Source organism: Pteropus medius, unplaced genomic scaffold, assembly GCF_902729225.1.
Source record: "Pteropus medius unplaced genomic scaffold, Ma_sr-lr_union100, whole genome shotgun sequence".
Classification (NCBI taxonomy): domain Eukaryota; kingdom Metazoa; phylum Chordata; class Mammalia; order Chiroptera; family Pteropodidae; genus Pteropus; species Pteropus medius.
This window is the reverse complement of record NW_024342539.1, coordinates 1,199,123-1,206,430: the sequence shown is the minus strand read 5'-3', so window position 1 is coordinate 1,206,430 and position 7,308 is coordinate 1,199,123. Positions and strand designations below refer to the sequence as shown.

At 38.9% G+C, this 7,308-nt stretch overlaps 1 pseudogene; it reads right to left on the bottom strand.

The window, feature by feature from the left end:
* Positions 1-4,046: 4,046 nt before the first annotated feature.
* On the bottom strand, positions 4,047-6,971 carry LOC120605482 (heterogeneous nuclear ribonucleoprotein A1-like; annotated as a pseudogene).
* Between the last annotated feature and the right edge of the window lie 337 nt (positions 6,972-7,308).

Sequence of the window (7,308 nt, the reverse complement as noted above, 5' to 3'; positions counted from 1 at the left end):
TATAATTTTCCTCTACTGGCAGGGGAGGTTCTGTGTAAATAATTTAGGAATTTTCTACAAAATAAAGCAGCCATTGTGTCCTTTTGACACAATGAAAAACTTACCCATGATTGTACCTTAAAACAATAAGGAAAAAATAAAACAATATATTCTTATTTAGAAGATTGGTAAAATACAGAGAAGAAAAAGAAAAAAGAATCATAGATAACCCAAAGATTAAAAAAAAATTAATACAGTGTATTTTATATATCTTTTTTATACAAAAGTTTACATATTTTAGATGTAATTCACTAATCTACCTGGAATTTATTTTAATATAGGGTGTTAAACTTTATGTTTCTGATATGACAGAGATGAGCATGAAACTAGTTTCTTAGTTTTCAATATGACAAATAAATTATTTTCCTGTTGGAAATACATAAACTTAGTTTGGAGTGAGGTAAATCTTCATCAGTTTATATCTATTGTTGGGAAAATTGACAGGATTTCTTGTGTATACTAGGTTTATATGTTAAAACTCCCAAGATCAAGATCAAATTTCTGCCAAGAAAATTTAATTTTTTAAAATACAGATAAGCTTCTCTGTTCAAATTTAAGTGTCATTTTCTGATTCTTACGTAAGATAACTTGACAGATGGTTAAAAGAGCAGTAGTCCGAGAAATATGATTTACAATATATCTTTCAAGAAATGAATTAAAATGCCTGCCAAAAAGCTTTTAAATAACTCCTCAAGCTTAAATTTCAACCTCTCCAAGATACATATGCAATAATTTTTTCATTTTGTTATTTTAAATAGACTTTATTTTTTAGAGCAGTTTTAGGTTCACAGCAAAATTGAGTGGAAAGTACAGAGAGTTCCCATATACTCCTGCCCTCACATATGCACAGCCTCCCCCCACCCCATATCAACACCCTGCACCAGAGTGGTACATTTGTTACAACTGATGAACTTACATTGACTTGTCAATATTATTTAAAGTCCATTGCTTACATTAGGGTTAGCTCATGGTGTTGTATAGTCTATGAATTTTAACAAATGTAAAATGACATGTATCCACCATTATATAGTATCATACAGAATAATTCCATTGTCCTAAATATCCTCTGTGTTCTGGCTGTTCATTCCCCACTCCCCTCCAATGCTTGGCAACTACTGATCATTTTACCATTTTGCAATATTTTTAAGAAAATCTTCTACATCATTTAATGGAGAAACTTTTCTAAATGATCTTCTAAGAGCTGACTATAAGGCCCTCTGATAAAACAGCATTGAACTGTATTTCCATGGGTCCTGGGCCTTCCTGCTTCAAAGTAAGAAGTGTTACAATGTGATTTGGGGATGTGGTTATAACTTTGATTATTATGTTTACATAATGAATTTTTATAAGGTATATAGTATCTGTTCCCACTTCCTGCAGCCCAGGATTTGCATCAAATGTGATTGTGCCAGACTGGTTTATGGGACACAGTGGCCAGCGAAGCCACAAATGTCTGTATTTAAATGTTTAGAAAGACATCTTGTGTATGATAGCTTGTTTTCTCATAGCCAGGGAGCATCTTGTCTTTTGTAAGAAGAGTAAAACCATTTTTTTGTTTAGAAAAAAAAAAGCATAAAATGTATTGGTTTTTAATCATGTAGCTGTCAGTCCGGACCTATTTTGAGGCTAGATATCTAAGACACCTAACCTAGTTTGTCTTGCATTATTCAGTATAGTTTATTTAGTGATATGTGTATATATATATATATATACATAAACTTTTTGGGGGAAAGTAATTTCAAACTTACAGTTTTCAAGAATAGAAATAGTACCAAAAACACCCATATACTCTTTACCCAGATTCATCTACTAACATTTTACATCATTTGCTTTATCATTTATGTAGGTAGTTTCCCTCCTTTATATATAATATTTAATTATATGTTATACGTGAAATTTTTTCTGAATCATTTGAGTGTAAATTATATACATGCATGGTTCTTTACCCTAAATACTTTAGATTTATTTATTATCTATACCTGGAATTTATTTTAGTGTAGGGTGTTAATTCCAAGAATAGGGATATTCTTTTATATAACCAGAACAGTAAATTTAATTTTGGCACATCGTTTTTTATCTAATTTTCTGTTCATATTCCAATTTTGTCAATTCACTCGATAATGTTCTTTGTAGCATTGTCCCCTTCCAGTACAAGATCCAGTCTAGGGTCAGGTATTGCATTTAGTTGTCATGTCTCTTTCGCCTCTTTTAACCCGAAACATTTCCACTACCCTTTTAAAGAATATACTCCTCATTCCCCTTTTAGAAATAGAATTTTTTTTTTCAGGGTTGTCTGACACCCAGAAGTCTAGGGAAAACAGCCCCCTGTGATCTGAGTAGCCTGTTTAAAGTTATACTGGAGAATAATGATTTCTCCTTTTCTTCTGCCTTTTGAATCTCACGTATGTGTCTCCACTGGAAGAATTTAACCTGGAATTATTCAGGAAAAAGTCCTCTGGAAAACAAAGTTCTAGGCTTTCTCCCCATAGTACAGAGGAAAATGTAGAAAGGGGTGGCAATAATGCTGAGTGCACCACTGACAAGCTGGCACACACTTTTGTCCTGTTCAGACCTTGGGATAGAAAGGAGAACAAGACAGTAAGCTGCCTGCCCTCATGGAGTAAGTTTTCGGAGAGATCTGTAAATACCATGGGGGAAATACATAGGGCTGTGACATAGAATAACAAGACCACTCTCTAGGACACAGACACCTAAAAGATGACAAGGAGCCACAGCTCTGTGAAGGGCAGGGAGGAGTGACTTTGTGGCCAGGGCAGTAGGACCCGTGGCAAAAAAAAGAGCTTGGTATACTTTAAAAATGACTGATGGTCCACATGACTGGAATTTGGTGGAACTTGGCATCATTTCAAGGTGGAGAGGATGACAGAAGCTGGACTATGATGAGCCTTATAAGACCTGATGATTAGCTGGTATTTTGTTTCTAAGTGAAATTGAAATGTTCCTACACTATATGGCAAGTTAAGAAAAGGCATCTACTCCTCAAAGCATTTCACTAAAATCTACCAGAGGATATTTGTAATAAACACAAAATTTCCAGTGCTCCAATGTGAAAAGCACGCTTCCACAGTGTTGTTCTACTGCAACCTGTATAATTGTGTGTGGTAGTGTCTGTGGAGAGCCACAGAAGGGTTTCTGTAGAGGAGTGATATGATCCTATGTGGTCCTGTGTAGAAGGACAGAGTTTTGGAGGTAGATCCTACAATACTTTGGAGGCAAAGGGATTGGATGAAGGAGATGGGAAAGAGAATGAGATTGCAATGACTCATCAGGTTTGTGGTTGGCAGTGCTATTTCACTGCAATGGACATGATTGGGGAAAGACTAGGGTCTATGGGTGGAGGTGGGGGTGGGGCAAAGAAATTAAGGAATAATTAAAATCCAGGTATTTGCCATCTTTCCTTGAATGCTCTGTTTTTGACTAAAAGTTAACCAAATTCTTGTCTTTTCCAAAATCAGTATCCTTGACAAACTTATTATTAGAGCCAAGGACAATAGCAAGATCTTTGCTTTTAAGGCTTTTAGAATGGGTTAATTTAAAATCAGATTGTATTAACATTTTCAAGTTCCCCTATGATTTAGGCACTCTGCCAAAGACTTTACACATCTTATTTCCTCTGCTCAGTCGTCCATGAGGTAGTTCCTATTTTTATCTTCACTTTACAGAGGAGATGTGAGGCTCAGAGAGAGGTCTCATCACTCGATTTGAACGTGTTATACAGCTGCAGGTCTGCACCAGAAGTTACTCTTACTGCCTGAATCTCCCCTGCCAACTTCTTTTCCAGCTTTGTCAGTGCTGTTCAATATAATTTTCTGCAATGATGGAAATATTTTATATCTGTATTGTCCAGTAGTCAGGTGGCAATTACACACTTGAAATGTGGTCAGTGTGACTGAGGAACCAGATTTTTTTTAAAGACATTTATTCGGCATCATGATCAGACTATTGCATTTAGCAATCAATTGCATGGTGCAAAAAACAATCTACATTAAAACCCTCTGCTTTATACTTTCCACAGAACAGAAACTAAATAACCTGTTCTACACTTAGTCACAAATACAGTCCTCAAGTTTTTTGCCCATACACATGAGTATTGTCTAAAACATGTCTTCTTTGTAGCAGCTAGGCTCTGCCACCTCTGTGCTTGACTGAGTTCGCAAATGTGTTACAACCCATAGCTTCTCTGTCACTTCTCTGTTTCTCCTCTCGTGCTAAAGTTTGTTTCCTGGCAGTAAATAAAACCTTCTGCCACTGCCATAGCTACTGCTGCTGCTGCTGGAACTGCCACAGTCACCTTGAGTTCGTGGTTTGGCCAGGTGTTGGCCTCCACCACCACAGGGCAGAGCTTCTGCTTCCAGTTTCCTCCTTTCGTGGGTCCACAATTTGAAGATGGGTTGTTGTTCTTGCCAAAATCGTTGTAGCTTCCGCTACCTCCAAAATTGCTTCCTTCATTACCAAATTCATTATAGCCATCCCCACTGCCACCACATCCTCCACCACCACAGCTGCCATAAAGTCACCTTGACCACTGAAGTTTCCTCTACAACCAAATTTGTCATTCCCACTAAAACCACCTCCGCAACCACCACCGAAGTTTCCAGAGACACTTCAACCTCTTTGGCTGGGTGAAGCACTAGCCATCTTTTGCTTAGATAGTGCTTTCCTTCCTTCAGACGTGGCTGTTCACAGTGTGGTATTTCTGAATGACAGCCTTGTTTTCAGAGTCATTATCAAAGGTTACAAAAGCAAAGCCTCTCTTCTTGCCACTGCTGCCTTGGTCAGTCATGATTTCAATCACTTCAGTTTTGCCATACTGTTCCAAATAATCTCTTAGGCGATGTTGTTCAGTGTCTTCTTTAATACCACCAACAAAAATCTTTGTCACAGTTAAGTGAGCACCAGGTCTTTGGAAATCTCTTGAGACCGACCTCTGTGGTTCCACAACTCTTCCATACACCTTGTGTGCCCTTGCCTTCATGGCTGCATCCTCCTCTTCCACAGTGGTATATGTGACAAACCCAAAGCCTCTGGAGCACTTTGGATCTCTCACCACCACATAGTCTATGAGTGTTCCCCACTGCTCAAAATGGCTCCTTAGATTCTCATTGGTTGTTTCAAAGCTCAAACCTGTGATGAAAGACTTCTGCAGCTGTTCTGGATCTTTGGGAGACTCTCACGTGACCACTGGGGGAGTAGGGACTTTAACAATGCTTTACTCAGAGGTGGAAAGATCTAATGAACATATCTAGGAACTGAATTTTTAATTTAAGTGGCTACTATATTTGTCAGTAAAGCTCTGAATTCATGGTCTCCAAATAGGGGTCCATACAGCCCAGGGAGGGTACGAATATGCAGAGTGCAGAAAGAGCACATACACACACACACACGCAAACGTTTTAAATCATTATTTCTGATTTTAAGTATGTTTTGTAATGTACCTAATATATTAGATATATTATAATAGATATGTGTCTATATATGCCCACTATATATATATAATAGTGCACATATAAATTATATTATATATAATTAACATAGATTATATATAATAATTTTTATTTAACATCTATAGCACTTACAATGTGCCAGGCACTTTGCTTTACAAATATTAATTCACCTAATCTTCATAATGACATCATTGGGTAGATTCTACTATTATCTTAATTTTACAAATGTAGAAACTAAGGCAATATTTGGATGTGGCTAAGGACACAGGTAGTTGTCCTTAGTAGTGGGAAAGCGAAGATTTGAGTACATTTCAGCTTTTAAGTCCATGTACTTTAGGGTAAACTAGGTAAATATATTGGAATCAGAGAGAGGGCAAACATTTTTACTAATGGGTGTGATCAAGTGTTTGGTGACTAATGGTCTACACTAGACCTTAACCAATGAGACATAGCAATTCCTAATCTCAAAATTTAAAGGGATTTTGGAGATTATCAAGTCCATCCTTTTTTCTAGTAATAGATGTTGCTCTGCATGTAGACAAGTATAAGGATGAATGAAGGTGAGGTAGGGTGAAGATTGAGTCAAGAGTCCTGGAGGCATGTCTTTATCTAAAGAGACAACTATAGCTAACACATGTAAAGGTTTGTGTGATGGTGATCCTTTGTTTTTCCATTTAAAAAAAGTTCATCCTTTTCAATTTTGTTCTAATTACTTTAAAAAATTTTTTTTTGCTTGTTTCTGAGACATTGAAGTAGGGGAGGCTGGGAGGCCAAAGACCTGGAAAGAGTAGAATCCCAGACCAAGAACAGGTGGAAAGAAAGCAGGCGAGAACCCAGATGGGCTCTTTTGTTCTCTCGGTGGGTGCAGCTTGGTTGTTGGCGACTCTAATTCAAGAGTACTCAAAGGTAAACTGTCTCTGAAATAATAGATCAATGAGGAAGATAAATTTACCCAAATCTAATTTCCACCTACACACTTTTTTGTTTGAAGTGAGTAGTTCGTTCCCCTACCCCCAATTCCTGTCTATCCTAGAAATGTCCAGTATCTCTCCACGTACCCACCAGCGCGCTTAGCAAACAGTTGCTACGGTATAAATGAAAAAAAAAAAAAAAGGCAGGTTTAACCTTACATAGTATCATTACAATTTCCAGGTATGTGAAGTACATATATGAGGTATTGCATCGTCAGAGAAGTTTTGGAAATAGCAAAGTTCTAAGGCAAGAAATAAAGCCACGCACTTAAGAGAAAGGGCAGAGTACGCGGGCAGAGTACGCGTTGTAGCCACCGCTCTCCTGGTTTCAATACCTAGGAGTTTTAGGGAAAGCAAATGGAATACATGCCGTGTAGGATCGCCTTCTAAGTGGGTATAGCAAACGAATGTCCGCCCAGACGACTTTGGGCATCTTAAATCCGAAGCTTTTCTTTCCTAGATGAAGAAAGTTCTTGAGCCCCCTGGCAAGGGCCATTCGGTGGTGGGAGAGAGGGAACCTCGCCTCCTTCTATTCACTCAGTCTCCTTCAGAACTTCGTACTGGGAACAAACCTTTTTAAAGGCTTGTGTGAGCCACCCGGCCAGGTAAGACGCCCCACAGTCACCCTAACCACTCCCAGGCCCGCGAAGAAACCAATCCCAGGCCTAGCTGCCTAGGTAGGTGTGGCCTCCGCTGTGGCCCCGCCCCTTAGGGCGCGTCACGCGGGGCCGGGCTGGGCGGCGGGGCGAGGGAACCCGCAGGAGAGAGCGGGGAGCGAGCGGTGTGGGTGTGCTCGTGCCCGCGCGCTCGCGCTTGGCGTGGGGGCGGCCGCG